This window comes from Columba livia, chromosome 1, assembly GCF_036013475.1.
Source record: "Columba livia isolate bColLiv1 breed racing homer chromosome 1, bColLiv1.pat.W.v2, whole genome shotgun sequence".
Classification (NCBI taxonomy): domain Eukaryota; kingdom Metazoa; phylum Chordata; class Aves; order Columbiformes; family Columbidae; genus Columba; species Columba livia.
The window spans coordinates 149,322,044-149,339,931 of NC_088602.1; the positions used below are offsets into that span (position 1 = coordinate 149,322,044).

At 39.8% G+C, this 17,888-nt stretch overlaps 1 protein-coding gene across 3 annotated transcripts in view; it reads right to left on the bottom strand.

Annotated features, from left to right (window-relative positions):
• Positions 1 to 14,126, bottom strand: part of SPIC (Spi-C transcription factor) — a 28,383-nt gene extending 14,257 nt beyond the window's left edge. The window contains exons 1-2 of one of the 3 annotated variants that reach the window (XM_065037922.1): positions 13,982 to 14,111; positions 2,634 to 2,686 (exon numbers count right to left, since the gene is read on the bottom strand). The gene's annotated coding sequence lies outside the window, so the exon portion shown is untranslated. Of the gene's footprint in view, positions 1 to 2,633; positions 2,687 to 13,981 lie in introns of all 3 variants that reach the window. The other 2 variants (XM_065037921.1, XM_021284609.2) reach the window with 2 other exon arrangements.
• Positions 14,127 to 17,888: the final 3,762 nt, after the last annotated feature.

Genomic DNA, 17,888 nt, shown 5'->3' on the forward strand with positions numbered 1-17,888 from the left:
AATGACAATCAGAAAACTAGGTATTTGGATAAATCATTGCAGAGGTTAGTCTATACACTTATTTTCATTTTCACTTCTGGGGCCTAAAAAGAGAAGTGCACCATGAAGGCTGAAGCTGCATGAGTGGGCAGATCAGCTCTTCAATGGAAAACCCACATCTAAAGCCCCCACTTCACAACTCAACCCAATACATTGGTCCAGTTGTCCGTGTCAGCAGGGCTTCTCAGGAAGCTGCTTCTTTGGCTCCATATAACCAAAGGAAGTGACTTTCTACTGGGAAGCCCCGAGAAGATAGAAAACCAGAAACCACAACAGAAGCACAAGGAACTAATAACAAAAAGTTCATTGCGGGAAAGAAAAAACACCCTAACTAAAAGATTTTAAAGTGAAATGTGAAATATGAAATAATTAGTTTGATCAGTGTACAGGTATAATTAATACTCCCTTAAATATTGAGATAGCTAAAACACCTAAAAGTCAATAATACTTCAGTGGAAAACTATCAGAGCAAGACTGGAATAATAATAGGATAGTATTTTGTAAAAGTAACAATGGATAAAAAGAAAGACTGTCAGTAGGAGTAGAGCCTGACAAAGTGTATAAATGGAAGTCTTTTACTTAAAGAGAAAGCATACAGAAAGAAGAACACAGTATTTTAATAATCCTTAATGGTGAAACTAGGGAAACCAAATAAGAACTAATAATTTTCTGAGTAACTGAGCTATTTGTAGAAGAAAAATACCTTCAGGTTCAAGGGCATTTAGAACATTGGGGACTAATTCAATACCCCATTTCAATGCCATTCCCCTTAAATCATAAACCTGAGATTTGACAAATGTTAAGACTAGGTGACAGAGACTTTCAAACTCCAAACAATGTAAGGAAACAATTGTATCTATTTTGGAAAAGCTGAGAAGACAGGCATGCAGTAACTAGTATAGCATTTGCAACCATATTACAACTCAGAAACCCTACCTTTCTACTGCATAGACTTATGGTCAGATCAATAAAAAGAAGATTTACAATTAGAGTACTGAAATATATATGGCTTTGGTTCCTTGACTCCAGAATGCAATACATTGCTCTACTTAGGATCCCTCTGAAGCTTTTGGCAGTTTTGTACCTCAAAATTGAATCAACAGCCACAGCACTGATTGCAGAGGTGCCCCAGAGGGTACTGATGTGGGTTCAGTTCCCCTCTCTGTTTCAGGAGTTTAACCTCACTTTCCTCACCATTCAAGAGAAGGCCATGAACAATTGACCTGTATGTTAAAGCCAAGCTATGGCACTTCACCTTGCAGCTGTGCCTCAATGGAACATTCAAATTCAACATTCAAATCTCTGTGAACCATTCCATACCAAGAGTTCTCACCATTGAACCACAACACTAAAAATAGGCAGCTCTCACCCACATTTTCACAGGATCACAGAATGTAAGGAATTGGAAGGGACTTCAAAAGATCATCTAGTCCAGTTCCCCCACCAGAGCAGGAACACCTAGATGAGGTTACACAGGAGGGCATCCAGGCAGGTTTTGAATGTCTCCAGAGAACGAGACTCCACAACCTCCCCAGGCAGCCTGTTCCAGTGCTCTGAAAGTGTTTGAAATCATATTAGGAGGAAGGCTGGTATATTAGCATTAGAAATTATCCAGAAACAGCTGTCAGCTTTGACAATATAGGTCACCTTAGACAGGAAAAAGTGCAGCACCTGGATCTTGGGCAGCATCAGGAAGAAGGAAGGCACTGACCTAGTCAGACCGGGCCATCTCTATATATTAATAAAACCAGTATCGTTTCCTCAACCTGGAAAAAAATAGAGGGTAGTAATTGTTTGAGAAAAGGAAATATCAGAATATATACACGCCTTCTAAGAAAACTGATAAAAGCGTGTAATAGTATGGCTGCTGGTTGCAGTCCAAGAATTTGAAATTGTTGATGGGACTCTGGAGACATTCAAAACCCACCTGGACACCTTCCTGTGTAACCTCATCTAGGTGTTCCTGCTCCAGCAGGGGGATTGGACTAGATGATCTTTTGAGGTCCCTTCCAATCGCTAACATTCTGTGATTCCGTGATTCGGTGATTCATTTTGTAGTTCAAAACCAGAGTGATTTGGCTGTGAGCTGAGGAGAGGCAGCATTTAAGAACAAGGCTTTAAGAACAGGGCTTGAGCATATAAGAATGGCTGAAATTACTCTAAGCAAAAGTCCATCCAGCTCAGTATCTTGTCTCTGATTGTTGCTCATGCTGGATGCCTAAGGAAGTACATAATGGGAGAAGTGGGAAGACCTTGTTTCCAGCAAACACTTGCACACAGACTTCCTTGTGGCTAACATACTTACTTCCATGAATTTCTCATTCATATGAAAAGCAGAGTGATCACTGATAGATATTATCAAGTCTCAAAATAGGCTGACTTTAAAGGATCTGCACCAAAGTTTTGGATACAATGATGATTATTATCACAACACAGACATAATTGGAAAAAAGGTAGGACAAAGATTTGAAAAAAGGAAAAGAAGGTCTTAGAAACTCTGTAACAGATGAAAGAAAAAACCTACAGCAGATTTGTGTAGAAGAAAACAGTATAAATGTAAAGTAACACTAACATTTTTAAGACAAGATACATACCAGGTTCAGGCAGAGAGACCACATAAACATATCTTAAAGAACCTCATCTTTTGCTGTTGAACAAAAAGAAAAATCAACATCTAATTAAGCAGGCCCTAAATTATCTTTAAATCCTCTGCAAATTACCAGCAATAGACGAATGTGCCTATAACATGAAGTGGTGGAAGGAAATCACGGGTCAGCACTGGAATTCGTAATTCTGTTGAGCTAGATAATAGAAATAATGAGAATTATATGAATACAAGGTGATTTTTCATTATAAGAATACAAGCTGACCTTTACCTTAAAAGAAATTCAGCACTCTACAGGATACTAGTATAAGGCCTATGAAGTGTACGTATTTCATTTATCACTTTGAAATAGAAATAATATTAGACACTATGAAAGAAATAAATTTCCTCTTAAAATAGGAAGAAAACATTTTTAACACAAATAGGAGTTATCTGCACCATCCTTCATAGTAAATGTGCAAGACCAAGAACTGGCAAAGCAAACTGCATGTTGACATTAACTTCCTTAAAACTGAAACGAGAAATGAGTTTGCGCTTTCAACTAAAAGATGAAATGCTCCATAGGAATTTTCCTCCATCTGTTTCTGCTGCAGGTACATTTTTATTAAAAAATTATAAATAAGGTACTCTGATAGACTGGCCCAAATTCCACAAGGTGTAACTGAAAGGCCAACTGACCTTCTCAGGCATATGCATTGCAAAGTGAACATGCTCCCACTCTTTCTATAAAGGCAAAATGTGGGATCACATTTTGATATCATTCCCATGCAAGTTATTACTATACTACATTACTGTACTACATGACTGTAACCACCAAAAGCACAGCAGTTCGAGCCTTTGCCAAAACGTCCATTCTTAGGAATGGATATCAACATTAAGTTGCACCAAATTCTTGGACAGGTGTTTCCTACACAGGGCTGAGACAGAAAAAGTGCAGTTGTAGAGACTTGAAAACGGCTCATTTAAAAGGAAGAAAGCTGTATGGCTGAGAGGAAGACAGTAATAAATAGTTGTGAGAGGTAACCGGTTGATCTAATTCAGTTGGAGACACAAAAACATGTCTGATCTTACAGTCAAATGCTCTGAAGAAAAGTAGTTAAAATACAAAAACTATTTAAAGTCATTCTTGCTGTTGCAACTGTCATATTGCAAAAAAAAAAAAAACAAAACAACCCACAACTAGCATATTCTATCTTTACTGAAGGAGTAGAATGAGGTCAGATTTCTGCCAGAATTCTAAATAAAACAAATACATTTTAAGGAACTGCAGAGCGGTAAAGGAAGTTCTATAAGAATATGATTTCTCTCGCTACTCTACCCTGAGGGTGACTAAAAAACAGCTGTCCCAAATAATGGGGTTTTATGCTTTGATGAGGCAAACAGTTATGTGGGCATAAAGTGCTATGGCCAGCAAATAGATGCTTCCTATATTATCAGGGAAGTGCCAAAGAAGCACTTAGGCTTTGGGGATTTTTACAAACTGGTGTTAAAGAATTCTGTATCATGATTGTAGAGTAGAAGGCATGTTGGTAACATAGTTTCCTGGCATGGAAGCTTTTTGAGCGAATTTTCTAAAGCTGAGTGTTTTTTGGTTTTAAATTTCAAATGAAACTGTCTTTTTGCAATAGCTTCTATTTGGCCACACTCTTTTCAGTTTCTTTTTGAGGTAAAAGAAAGGGTAAAGTCGAACAACTAACTTGTCTGTGAGGTTTTTTTCCTACATTCCATTGGGTAAATGAATAGTAAAGGGAGATACAAGTGCGTATGTTGTCAGTTGAGATCAAAAATTCTGAATGTTTTTTTGGCCATGTTGCCATTCCCACTTCCACTCATCAGCTGCAGAAGCCCAGAGAATCAAATGATCACTTTAAAATCTAATTCCTTCAAAAGAGACCTACAACAGAAAGCGGACAGATGCCTACATTTTGAATTATTGAATTCAGCAAAGAAGGAAGAGACCTGACAGGTACGCCACACCTTAGCCTTACGTATGTCCTGTAAATGTCTTCCATGGAATTCCCCCAACCCACACCTACAATATGATCTCAGCCAGTTGAGCTCACTCAGGTTTAATGGAATGTATTAGATAAAGGTAGGTAGAAAAGAAACATTAAAAAACATGAAATGAACTGAGAACTGGAGTCATGGGTTTACAAGCTAAGGCTTATGGCTACCCATGGTATGAAATTGTTATTAAGCTGTTGGTCAGCTAACTGTTTAATTCAGTCATATACAAGAATCTAGAATAAAGATATAAGAGGTTTAATTTAAAGATCACTTCAAAGACATTCAGAGCTAGGGACCGAGTTCAAGAAAACATTCAGATGTGGCCTTAAACTCATGCCTAATCAGAAGCACATTTTAACTTAAAACTAAGTATGTGCTTAACATGCCTAGAAGAGTTCTAATTACAGCATGGTAAGAGGTTCAGCATGGCTCTGAACCCCAGTGTGTGCAGTGGAGAGGTGGGGCGAGGTGCAAAAGAAATTTGACCAGGATTTGAGAAGAGAGGATTGGAACCTATTTGGCAAGAACATAAAAAGAAGGACAATACTCGTAGGAGAATCTGGACTAGTTCTGTGGGACCTGGATGAAGAGCGTATTATTTGGGATTACAGCATGGTAAGAGATATTGGCTTGCATTGCAGCTCCCCCAAAAGATGTCGAACACTTCACAGAAACAAATATAAATAACATTCCAGAAAAGGCAACTTCAAGTTACAAGGTTAATACCAGGCAGCAAAGGAAATTGAGAAACATTCCACATCAGTGTTCAAATAAAATAGTATTTTTGACCCATGCCTGCTGTACTTTTCTCATTTCAAGCCAAGCTCTTAACCTTATTTGTGCAAAATACACATTGGAGGCTAGAACAACTTTTAGATTCACGGCATCTAGAGCCTATTCAGTTAAATCAAGCACAACAGAAACATCCCATATTTCATAGGCACAGCGTAAGACATCAAGTTTCACTCCATTCCATATCATGGAGTTACAAGGATATTGGGCATGACCCTTAATTCTTGCCTGCTTTCAAGTTGATTCTAAATATACGTTGAGAAAGGTCTGCGAATGCAAATCATGACAGAAATAACTGGGTAGATATTATGTTTTTATGCCATTTTGTGCCTCGTGTAAAACACTCATTCAGCAGTGTTAGCTGAAATGCATGGCCACCAGAACTGCTTTGTCCTTAAAAAACACCTTCTTCAGGGCTGTTTAATTATGATCAAAATACAGAAAACCTCACAGGTGTGATACTATTTGTGTTGAGGATATGGGTTTTTTCTGCCCCATAAAAACCCATCTGAATTTAGATTACATTACAAACCACTGCAATTCTGCACCTGTGCTCAATGAAGTTTTACACTTCAGCATCTGAAGCTGAAGGCACCTGGGTAGGTGGGTGTGCGTTGTTTCTTTCCAGCTTCTTCCCAGGCACAGGACTGTGCATGTAGTCTTCCACCAGCACATGTGTGAACAAGTACTGCAGGGGCAAATCAGGACTTGCCCTGTAACTGAAGCTTTATACCAGGACATGGTTGAGCACTAGCAGTGCCGGAACTGGCTTTTCCCTGCTTTTTCAGGTTGACTTTTTCTTCTATCGCCTCCTGGAGAGTGCTGAAGCTTCATGGGACAAGTAGCTGCTTGACTGGAACACAGGCACAAGAAGGGCTGATTTTGAGAGGAGGCAGTACCAGGGATTGTTATGCGAGATTCCATGGGAGGTAGAGGAAGGAAACTCTGATTGGTAATTAGAAGAGCAGAAGATGCTGGGAAGTAAGACTGGGACGTGGGAGTCATCAGAGGTGGAAGGTGGTTGCACAGACACTGGCTCTGAACCCCAGTGTGCGCAGTGGAGAGGTGGGGTGAAGTGTCAAAAGAAATTTGACTGGCATTTGAGAAGAGAGGATTGGAACCTATTTGGCAAGAACATAAAAAGAAGGACAATACTCATAAGAGAATCTGGACTAGTTCTGTGGGACCTGGATGAAGAGAGTATTTATTATTTGGGATGAAAAACCTGTCCTAATGTGTGTTGGGTTGAGGAGGGCAAGAAGAATAGAAGCCAAAGATAGGGGAGAGGGAAGACTGGCTTCAGAAAGATAATAGAAGGAGGTGTCAAACTTGAGGAATGGAGGGGAAACACCAATGTCCTTTTCCCACTCTTGAACTCCCAAGGCTACAGTGGAGCCCAAGATTTCACCTGGACTCCTAATGCTTCCATGAAACTCTCTGGTGAAGGAGGAAGGCAGCAACCTGCTATTTCCATCAGAGAAGCAGTTAACTCAAATGGTGGAGATGCAGGTGGCAGACTAAACAGATCTTTTTATACCATTTTTTTTTCCAAATATTGTTTTAGTTAACTGAGGAATTTCTCTCTTCCAGAAAAATGAGGAAGAATTCCAAAGACAGAAAATGCCAAAGTCAAGCCAAAATAATCTAATTTCCCTCCTCCCTGGGTGTATGTTTTAACATTTTCCTCTGAAGGACCCTAGCTTTTTCTGTGCATGGGATAAATCTTGCTCTAATAGTAAACTGGGACTGTTCAGTAAATAAGACTGTCATTTGCAGAAGCCCTGGTGCATCTGTTGCAGAAGTTATAAACTACCTAATGAATAAGGGAGAGGATGCTCTCAAAATTAAAGCAGCTGAATGCTACCCTGGAGAAGTGGGTTCTGGCCCTGCCTTTACCACAGAGTTCCCAAATGATGCTAGGCAAGTCCCTCTGAACAGCTTTCACAGGTGGTCACTTACTGTATGTTCCTCATTTTTGGGATTTCTGACTTGAGACCCCGGTATCAGATTTGCAGAAATGCTGAGCAGTATCAGCTGCCAAGTGTAGTCACTGAGCACTGGTCTGTGCCCACAAACTGCCCACAAATGCTGAACTCCTTAAAACATGAGTTCTTAGGTATCTTATATTGGATACACAAAATTAGTGGGTATTCTGTAATTGAATCTCTTTGTGCCTTCGTCTGTAAAGCAAGGGTAATAAAATTATCTTCATATCACAATGCTCTTATGAATACTTACTGCCTGGATGGCATACGTATGCTGTAATGGAGGGAGCATAAAGAAGTCTATATGGAGGTTAGCAATTCTCTCTTGAATGCAACATCTGAGCGTGTAGTAAATAGGGCTTGGGGATGCAATCAGCAATGGCTAGTTAGTCACTAAAACAGCACTATCACATGCATACACTGAACGAAGGAAAGATCTTGTAGCAGCAATTACTGATGATCATGTCAAAATAGTACCATAACACACACAGTGAGGGCAAATTAAAGTTGTACCAGTCAACTTAAATTGTCATGTGTAACTAACTTTAGATTACTTTGTTTGTAATCTTAATATCCTTTTAAAGTACTTTTCATTGTGTGCACAGATAGGAGGGTTGTGCTTTTAGCAGATTCTTACTTATGTTCCTTTTTTTTTTAAAAAAATGATGGACTTCTAAAGGCACAGCTCGATCTTTACCAGAAGGTGCTTTAACAGCAATAACTTTTTTTTTTTCCCAAAATATTTTAAAGACTCTTGACTCAGATAGGGGTCAGCAGGGTCAGCAGGACAAGGGAAGTGATCCTTCCCCTGTACTCTGCATTGGTGAGGCCACACCTGGAGTATTGTGTTCAGTTCTGGGCCCCTCAGTTCAGGAAAGACATTGAAGTGCTGGATCAGGTCCAGAGAAGAGCAACACCACTGGTGAAGGGACTTGAACATAAGACCTATGAGGAGAGGCTGAGGGAGCTGGGGTTGTTTAGTCTAGAAAAGAGGAGGCTTAGAGGTGACCTCATCACTCTCTATAACTACCTGAAGGGAAGTTATAGCCAGGTGGGGATTGGTCTCTTCTCCCAGGCAGTTAGCAACAGGACAAGGGGGCATGGGCTTAAATTCTACCAGGGGAAATTTAGGCTGGATATTAGAAAGAAATTCTTTACAGAGAGAGTGGTCAGGCATTGGAATGGCCTGCCCAGGGAGGTAGTGGACTCGCAGTCCCTGGAGGTTTTTAAACTGAGATTGGACATGGCACTTAGTGCCATGATCTAGTAAACAGACTAGAGTTGGACCAAGGGTTGGACTCGATGATCTCTGAGGTCTTTTCCAACCCAGTCGATTCTGTGATTCTGCGATTCTGTGTATTCTTATAAAACAAAGCTAGCAAAAATGTAACTACCTAAAAATTCTTTCCCCCACTTCTCCGACTCTCAGTGTTCATCTCTATTTTCAAAATGACTAAAATAATAAAATCCCAGATTGATTACAGGCACAAAGTACATACACCGTACTTCAGAAAGCTATGGGAAGGGGAATCTCAGGTCAGAGATGATGAAGATGTAGCCAGTGCTCCCTTTGGGAAAGTGTCTGGACAGAGCTTGCAAATAAATTTCCCAGCAATGTCAGTCTCAGCAGCACCACGTGAAGAATTGGGTTTACTAAACAGCTTTTTTCTTCGTACAGACTCCAGTTAATTAAGAGATGCAGTTAAAGCTTGAGATGTACCTGTGGCTAAGCAGCCAGAGCTTAGCACATCTACTCTCCCCAGATCATTGTTTCATTCATTTTCTAGCTGTCCATGATCTTCTAACACAAACATGACACCAAGATCTTGTAGTGAAAAAGGACTCTATTTATATACTGATGAGGAAAGAGAGACATCTGGTCTTTTTTATAAGCAAAATTTAAGAGAGAAAACCAACATGGCTATATTTTCCTCTGTGCATAATTTTAAAGTAATCAGATTGTTTCTTATTCAGTACTATTTGCCTCCAGTTAAATATTAAGCATCGGTGATAATAAATTCCACAAATGGCCTTTCAGAGTTCATTCTTTGCTAATTCAAAGACTGACAAAGAAAACATTTGCTTGAGAGCAGCACTAACTCGGGAACTGAAACATACCAAATGAAAGGAAAATAAGCTGAAAAAAATCTCATCAGCCTCAGCCTTGATTAAAATAATCTCTGTTGTAAGTATGGAATTCCCATGAGAATACTAGGAAACAATTGTAAATCTACTTTTAGAAAACTCATATGACTCAGCAGAATGTTTTTTTACAAGTAAGTTCCTCTTTTTTTTTTCATAGAACTTGAATCTTGCTAACATATAGTAGCACGATTCTCACAGAACGAAAGCAATATTTCCATTTCCTATACTTCAGCAGACATACTAGTTTTATTTTAAGACCCTATAGAAGTAAATGCAATCATTAGACAAAAAATACATGGAATATATTTCTATACAGAAATTATAAAGTACTACACAGATAGATAGCCCTTTTATGGCAAGAGGGAGCGTAAGGCTAAAAGAGTTCAGCTGATAAATGTCCTTGTTCTATGACAACATACAACATTTGCCTTGCACAACAACAGATAATCCAGATTAGCCAGCCTATCTTGCTAGTTATAATGGGTACCCAGGCAAAAACCTCTATTATAGGTCTTCTGACAAAAGACCCAAAGATCCAGTGCACATCTCTGAAATGATGCTTTTTTCTTTGCCAGCAGTAAACTGTGTTATAGAGCATACTGTCTTTGGTCCTACTGGAAGTACTTTCCTATAGAATTCACTTTATCTGATTAATATCTCTGAATACGTTCCCATTTTGCTGCTGCATTGCCAGTTAAACTCTACATGTTTAATTATTTTGTACAATTTTGGCCTCCCTAAGCATATATTTCAGTTGGGATTCTAGGCAGTTGTTTAAGATAGTATGAATATGTTAGTTATACACCTCAGTATACTTTTGCAAGAAGCTTTTGAAAGCACAGATTTTTGCTTGCTTTTTGACGAGTTCCTTTGCTCCTTCTGTTTATCCTCTGTCACCGTAAACAGCTGCTACTGATCTCCAAATCATTTCCCTGTGACATTCCAGGTGACGTGTGGCACACCACATGAGCAATTGTAAATTTAGCTGATGAACACACAGAGAAGAAAATGAACTCACAGGAAAAAAAAAAATCACAAGCAAACTGTAGAAAGCTTTCACCGAAACTAGGAAGCTTCAATGGAAAATAGGGTCTAGGAGCTGGATAATAAAGTCAGAAGTTTCTGATTTCTTGCAAAGGTAGTTTTAAGGTTTTTTATATTTGCTTGGGATATTTCCCATATATAGTTGTCTGCTGTCTTGAAAGGCTTTGGGCAGAATGTCTGAGAAACACACCAACTCCTTTTGAAATCTCTTGCCTTCTCCTATGGTGACGATGATCCTGCTTTTTCCTTGGTGTCTTCAGAGGCTACGGGTCTTAAATATGTTGCAAAATGCTGAAAAGCCTCCAGGGGCTCAGGGTGTCTGTTGATTATGCTGCAGGCTTTGCTGAATTGGATATCTAAAAAATCAGTTGCTTGTGATTGTGACAAGAGTCGATGATTTATTTGATTCCTTCTGTCTCTTGTTTCAGAGTTGTTTGATGTTATAAAAATACCAATAATCTAGACATACAATAGCAAGTTGTTTGGGTTTTTTTTGTCGTTTGTTTGTTTTTTTAACTAGTATGTGCAGACATGGAATTTTCATTCGTAAGCAGCGCATGTTGCCATAAATATATCTCTTCATACAGGTGTTGGAGACTGAACAGAGCTAAGTCCTTATCAGTGGAATTTTATATTTTGTCTAACACTGGATGAAACACTGTATGCGAAGGCCAACATCTGTATTGTTGCTGATTGCAGTGCAAAATGAAATGTGACATAGGTTCAACAACTGTTCTGGTTCCTGATAAATGACCTTTTTTTAATCATAGGAAACTCTGAAAAAGTACTGAGCTTTTAAAAAAGCTTTTTGAACTGTTGGAACTGCTCATTTAAATACGTTCATGTTGAGCAAATATTTGTGATACACAGATAAGTGGTTTGGTGGCAACTCATATCTTCCAGAAAAGAGAATTACTATTCACTAGCTGTCAACAGGGAGGCCACTCCCAGCAGAAGTGGAAGGCTTAAAGGAGAAACTAACAGACGTATTTGGATTCAGTGTATCAGGACAGTAGGTAATGTGGTGACAAATGCAGGCAAAACTGCTGCAAGACAACAAAAGGATTCCAGACTTTGGCAAGTTTCAATAAACTTGTTTTGTTTTGGCTGGTTCTCGTGGTTCCCCCTCTCGACCTTGCACAATTTTCACCTTGAATTTCTATTCTAACTGTAAAGAAACAGGAACATAAAAATTTAGCTGAAATAAATGGATTTTTTTTTTTTCCCTTCATAACCATGAGGCTTTCCCTGTCCTTTAAAGAAGTGACTTCATTGGTTAAGATATTTTCACAGTTATAAAAATGGTCTAAAAAAAAATGGGACAAAACCACACAGGGCCACTTGTTATGGACATTCCATATAGCTGTAGCCAGCATATGTACTACCATTCACACAGCTTTTCCATGGGTGAATCAAAATACTGCTGCTCATGATATGGCTCAGTTACTGCTCATTTGAGGATCACTGTAGTATTAAGAACTGTTAAGAACTCCTGGAAAAAAAAAAGATGTGCTTCAGAGGCTTACTTCCAGCAAACACACACGTTTTAGGGACATGTCTACATGTCAGATGACAGCTCTTCAAGCAAGAGATGAGCCTCTTGAAATACTAAATTAGGGAAATAACCACCAGGAATGAGACCTGTGGCCTCAAAGGTAATGGAAAGATTCCCTCCCATGTTAATCCTTTGTGAGTTTAGTATCAGACCTTGAAATGATGCACACTCAGTCCTTACAAGAATAAAGCAGGGGAGACACAGGATCTGAGGGGAAAGAAGAGTCTAGAAGAGAGGTTCTTAGGAGGTTTCTGAAAGATGGAGGAAACCAGTGCAGAAGCTGATTGATTTGTGTGAATACAATAACTTTTTGAGGGTGTGAAACTTAGAAGAACAAAAGCCTACGAATCGCACAATAAAGAGACACTTACACCTGCACCAAGTAACTGGAACTTCAACAAAATAAAACCAGAGGTGTGTCAATTGCAAATAACAGCATCACTAACTATACTATGAATTTTCGGCCCAAAATTACTTTTATTTTCAGAAGCAAGACCACTTGAAACATATTTATGCAACAAAGCAAACTGTACACAATACAAATCATTGCATGTTCCACTAGGCTGGCCTATTCTTATAAAATAGACAGTTTTTCCTATATCCTGTCCAGACTATACTGTCAGTATCTGAAAATACGCCCGGTCCTGAGGCAACAGTAGAAAATGAGGATTTATCCTGCTCTTTGCAGAGGCTGCAAGATCTCTGGGACAGCCAACAGCCCCACAGTCTGGTGCTACTTATGTACTGCAGCAGAGCCAAGTTCCCAGTTTCTTGCTTTTGCATTGTGGGTACATGTGTCATCTGTTGGCTGGTTAGTTTTCAGTTTACTGTGCCGCTGGGAAACTCTTGGGATTGTAGCTGTAAACTTGATATGTAGCCAGCTAGCCCAGATTTCAGGAATACAAGCCATACATGAAGAAAGTAGTACATAGAAATAAAATATAGGAAATACAAGCCATTATAAACAGACCAGTTGCAGACAAAATTATTGAAGGTTTAGTCAAGCATTTAAAAGTAACCATGCTGTCAGACCATCACTGGGGAAATGATTAGCCCTCCAAATGTGTGTTCAAACATAGACTGAGAGGCAAGTCAAAACATTTGCAAGTAAATGCATCATATTTCTAACTAAGCTTCTGAACCCTGGAGAGTCAGCAAGGCAGCTGAATCAACCAGCTGATATTTCAGCCGAGAACATTCTAGCTCATGACTGTGTCTAAAATCCATCTTGTTCTGCCCATTTTCTTTACACCATCTGCCAGAATAGACAATGAAAAGCTAGGAGCTTCATTTCACCATGCTAGCTAGGAGAAGGGCTAAATCAGGTGGATTGGGTGGGAAGTGAGAGCACCACTTACTGTCATGATAATGGGTATTTGAAAGATGCATACAAAAAAAACCAATGGGAAAAACATTAAATAACTACCTTTTGAAGACTGATGCATGCAAGATTGTGAAATGATGCTGCCATTCTAATTAATACCATTATCTATTAACTCTTCCTAAACAAAAAAAAAAAAAAAAAAAAAAAAAAAAGTCTATTGATTGACACTTGAAAGATTCTAAAGTAAAATTTTTATAGCAAAATACATCATCAGCTGTTAGCAAAGGTGGCTCACTGAAACTGCAGTACCTGAAGTCCCACAATTATTAAAACTCTATGTGTTCTGAGTCAATCAGCTCTTCAGAAACCACAGGAACTGCTCAAAGGCAGCTTATTACATGTCCAATGCACACAGCAGTCATAAATGTTGGTAGTCACATGCAATTATGTTACAATGGCATTTAAGAAAACATTTCCAGCCTTACCTTTAATTAAGGTATTGAGAGGTGAAGCGCCACTTGCCTTATGTACCCTTGAGGTCTCACATAATTCTTTCTTACATTTGAGGTACTTAATTTTACAAGTGAGAATTGACTTTTCCATTGGCAAAAAATTTTTCTGAAGAAGGAGAAAATACAATTTTGCTTATATATATATATTTCATAGGTAGGGAAGTTCTAGCAAATCAAAGAGGTACTTTTTTTTCTTCCTGAGGAACACATCACAAAACAAACGACAAGAAGCTTGTGAAAGAGGGAATAAGATATTATTTACTTCGTGTTCAGGGATGGGAAGGAGGTTAAAATCAAAGGCAGCTCTGCAGATCTTCTCTCTGCATCAATCATTGGCTATTTCAATCATTGCCTAGTTTTACATTTGTTCTCATGAAAAGAGAGAGAATGATAGCTCTGCTCCAGAGCCTTGAAAAACTCATTCTAGCTGCAAAGCAGAAACAACAATGTGAACTTCCTTGTGAAGCACACACCAGCGCATTGGAATGAATTGCAATGGTGTAAAGCTACCAGCAAACATCCCTCCAACCCTGACCTTACACTGCTCTGTCTCTGTAATGGACTGTCTCTCTATAATGTGGACATCTGCATTGGCATAGTCATTCATACAAATCTGGTGATGAAAAAAATGCTGTATTCCTGCCAAATAAGTGGGTTTTTTGGATGCATTAGGAAAAGAAGTGTGGAGGGGAGATGCAGTTGGAACAGTGACCTGGACTGCGCAGGGATGCTTGGGCAGATCTTTAAGATGGAAAACATTGGAAGCCAGTTAGATACAATCGATTTAGGGCACCGACCAGAAAAGGTAAATGGAGCTCCACTGGGGAGAATGAGAGTTGTCTAGTACCATGTTGGCTTCAATGTTTATAACCCTAAAGGGTTCCCCGAGTCTTGTTTCAGTCAAGGTATCTCCTACGGCTGTGACAGTACATGTAGTTTTCCAATAACTTGAAAACATTAAACAACACACCAAAATTAGGAGGCTTCCACTCATGTTCTGAACAACCCAGCTGAATCGCTGAATTTGGGGTCGGACCAGATGATGTGCTGTGGTCCCTTCCACCCTCAACTGTTCTGTTGTTCTGTCAATTACTATCTGTGGTGTGTCATCTCAGAAGTGCATAGCCACTAGAGAACCCTACGTTCCATTTGAATATGAGGAGAAACTTCTTTACTTTGACGGTGACAGAGCACTGGAACAGGCTGCCCAGGGAGGTTGTGGAGTCTCCTTCTCTGGAGACATTCAAAATCCGCCTGGATGTATTCTCATGCAATCTGCTCTAGGTGAACCTGGTTTAGCGAGTGGGTTGGACTTGATCTCCAGAGGTCCCTTCCAAACCCAGCCATTCTGTGGTTCTGTGGTGGTGCATTCCAAACATCCCATAGAGCTAAGTTCAATGCTTCTGGCCACTTTAATTCAGTATGTGCACATATTCTTGCTATTAATGCTTCTGGCCACTTTAATTCAGTATGTGCACATATTCTTGCTATTATTTCCTTTAGTGTGCTGTTCATTCTTTCTACAGGTCCCAAAGACTGTAGGTGATAGGGAGTATGTAGGTTCCTCTCTATTCCTAGTGATTTATACAAATGTTTGCTTATATTTGCTGCAAAGTGAGTACCTGGGTCTGACTCAATTGACTTTGGTGCCCCATAGCTGGGTATAATTTCTTCCAGGAAGGATCTTACTACCCCTTCTGTGCCAGTCTTTCTCATTGGGAAGGCTTCTCGTATGTCTTCTTTCCTAATGAGCTCAGAAAATAAAGTTCAATTTATAGAGTATGTTGTTCTGTAAATTTGAGATATCTAAATGAACTGGGACACTCCAACCTCAAAAGTAGTCAACTGAATCAAACAATAAGGATTATTAGGAAAGCAACAGAAGATAAAACAAAAACCACTGAAAGGCCACTGTGCATATTTCATGCACTCACATCTTGCATACCCTCTGCAGGTCTGACCCTTAAGGAAAGACTGCATTAAGCATCAAAAGACAAAGACAGCCCAAGTTATGGAATTACTTCCATACAACAAATGAGTAAAATAGACCAAAACTTTACAGTTTGGAAAAGAGACAACAAAGGAGTGTATGATCAGTGGATGTAAAATCAGAAGTTGAAAGAAGAGAAAAGCACTTTTCCTGTGTTTCAGGAAAGCTAATTGGTGGACACTGGAAGGGAGGGATAAAGAACAATAATGCTACGGCCTCTCACATTGCCTCCTAGGCATCTGTTGACAGCCTGTTGGAGGCAGGCTATAGATCTATATGAACCTCTAAGTGACCTAGTATAGCTGTTCTTCTGTCCCATGCACTTGTCTAGCTTCTTGTTTTGTCACTCCTTCCTGATCTCACAGGGCAAGTAGGAAATAAGACGAGACAAGGGGAAAGGCACAACAGAACCTGACTGGCAAAAGAAGGAAGTAGGTGTGATTCTTGCTCGATGCGAATCACCATCTGCTTTGTCACCACCTGTGCCCACTGCTGCCAGTCTGACTTAAATAAAGGTACTGTACATCACTGTTTTACTGTCATTTAAAGCATGGCTCCCAGTGAACATGATGCACCACCAGGAGTGCCAAAACGACCCAGAGAAAAGCACTTAAAAAAATGAAAAGAACATCTCACTTCTAAGGAATTTCTGAGCTCCCAGAGGGTGAGCACGTTGCTCAGCCACAGTCTGGTGCCAGGGCTGCAGTGCAGGAGGATGCAGTGACACTGTGTACCAGTTGGAACCATGAGCGTCGCAACCAGGGCAGTTGCATGTCCAGCAGCTGCCTGCCCATGACTTCAGCTTTCAATCTATGTGTCGAAAGGAAAGGAGTGTGAGAGTGCCCTTCATGATGTACCATCAGAAAACTGACGCAGGTCAGAAACCTTAACCAAGAAGTTTTTCTGGCACCTAACAATGGTTGAATTCACATGCCAGCCTTTTTCCTGTAACTGAACGTGGTGAAGGATACTCAGCTGTGGTCTTTCTTTTGCCCTGGGCCACTTAGGTCTCTAGGAGATGTGTGACCTTGCAGCTGCTGTTATAGTTGGCTGTATTTTGCTTTTGTAAACTGTATCCAAGATTCTCACCTTATCTTGAAATTTCACAGGTGGTATACAATTTTTTATCTCTTAGTTTGAGAGTAGAGAACTGAAAATTAGTTCTGTTAGTTCTCAGTAAGTCCTTATCTTATCTTGAACTGATAGAATGTGCTGAGGATGCGCATCTAAGAAACCTGAGTATTTTACATGATTTTATAATGAATATAGGAATAGTGCGCATGTGCAGTGACAAAAGGTGAAAAGTTCACGAGTGAAGAAGACTCTTTACTTCATCCTGAAGACCCCCTGAACGACCACCAGAGGACACTGCACATGCTTAGAGTAGTTCCAAGGTGTTGCAACTGATATTGTGAAATAATGATGTAATCTGATGAATATGCAATACATACGTTGTAACCCTAATGAATATGTATGTAACCAAATTGTATAAATGTAGTGGAGTTCGAATCAGTGGTCGAAGCCAGCTTTGGGTGCGAACCCCTGGTTTCCCAGCGCTGAAATAAAAGCACCGCATATAACTACGTCCGTGGTTATGTGTCCTGTTTGCTAACACTGCCACCCCTTTTTTTGGTCGAATTCGGTTAAAAATGGCCAATACATCCCAAAAAATCAGCAGGGGGAGGAAGGCAAAGGCCCTCACCCCCCTCACATGTGCCTCTCTCCCTGCAGTCAGGTTAAAGAAAAACACAAGAGTTGGCGCCACAAGCCCCAGTGAAGAGATAACAAAGTCTTTAGGGTAACCCTGGGTTTCTGGGAGCATCTCAGCAGGTGAATTCGGCCTTGCAGGCAGGAATGGCCCCTCCAGCGACAGGGACCTCGCTCCGGCTT